The following is a 1,080-nucleotide window of genomic DNA, read 5'->3' as shown; positions in this document are numbered from 1 at the left end:
TATATTAATAATTATTAATAATAATAGAATTAGGGGTAGTATTGTAAATATACTAAAAGTAACATTTTTCTTCTTGTTTTCTTGCTTCTAATGGATGAAAAAAAATAATTTGGGATCTACACCAAAAAATTTTTTCTTTCTATTTTTTTTGATATCCAAACAAAGAGAAATGAAATTTGGACAATCCTCATTCCTAGGTACACAATACACACCCACACACTCTTCACATATTTACCAATTTCTCCTTCTCGGTTGCAGTTGGTAGGACTCAAATCCGAGACCTTTGAGATGAAGAAGGGGCAGAAAGCCGTGTGAACTATGGTTTATTGGCCTCTTATTTTCTTTTAAACCAAACATAATATTAATGATCCAGTTCGATGATAACTTAATGGGTCTTAAAATAAACTCAACCTAACCCAATAAAAACCCAAATATTTGGAAGCCCAAATTGATTCAGCACCAAAAATTTCTTTCGTCTTTTCACTTTTCGTTCCCCGCTCCTTCCTCCCCTTCCCTCTGTTGTGACCTCTTCCGTTCTATTATGCCTGTGAGTATCTTTTTACTCATATTTAGTTACTTTCAGTTTCCAACCGCTGTTACTTCATATTTAGTTACTCTGCAATTATACTGCCAACTATTTTCTTTTTGCCCTCTTAAATTGATGTTGCGATACTTCACTGTGCTGCAATTCAGCTCAATGTCTTTGTAAATCTGGTTTTATTGTTCGTTTCTTTCTTTATTTATTTTTGTTTCCTTCTATTTCTACCACTATTAATATATAATTGTGTAAGAATTATTCATTCATGGGATTCGTTTGATAAAGATCAGGTGCTTTGCCCAGATCGGGTACGAAAAACAAAGACGACACATTAAAAGAAGTGCGTGCCGATACACATCGCTAGTAGCATTGGAAGCATCATCTCTTAGTGCTTCCCTTCGGTCGTCGAAGAAGAGAGCTAGAAAGTTTCCCAAATCTGGTACTTCTTACTGCCACTCGCGCCATCGGCTGCGTGCTCCTCGCTTACCTCCTTTTCACTAGTGGCACACAAAGCTAAAGTACCTTTTTTCTTATTTTTTTTT

This window comes from Arachis duranensis, chromosome 1 (genome assembly GCF_000817695.3).
Source record: "Arachis duranensis cultivar V14167 chromosome 1, aradu.V14167.gnm2.J7QH, whole genome shotgun sequence".
Taxonomy (NCBI): Eukaryota; Viridiplantae; Streptophyta; class Magnoliopsida; order Fabales; family Fabaceae; genus Arachis; species Arachis duranensis.
This window is presented reverse-complemented; position numbering follows the sequence as displayed.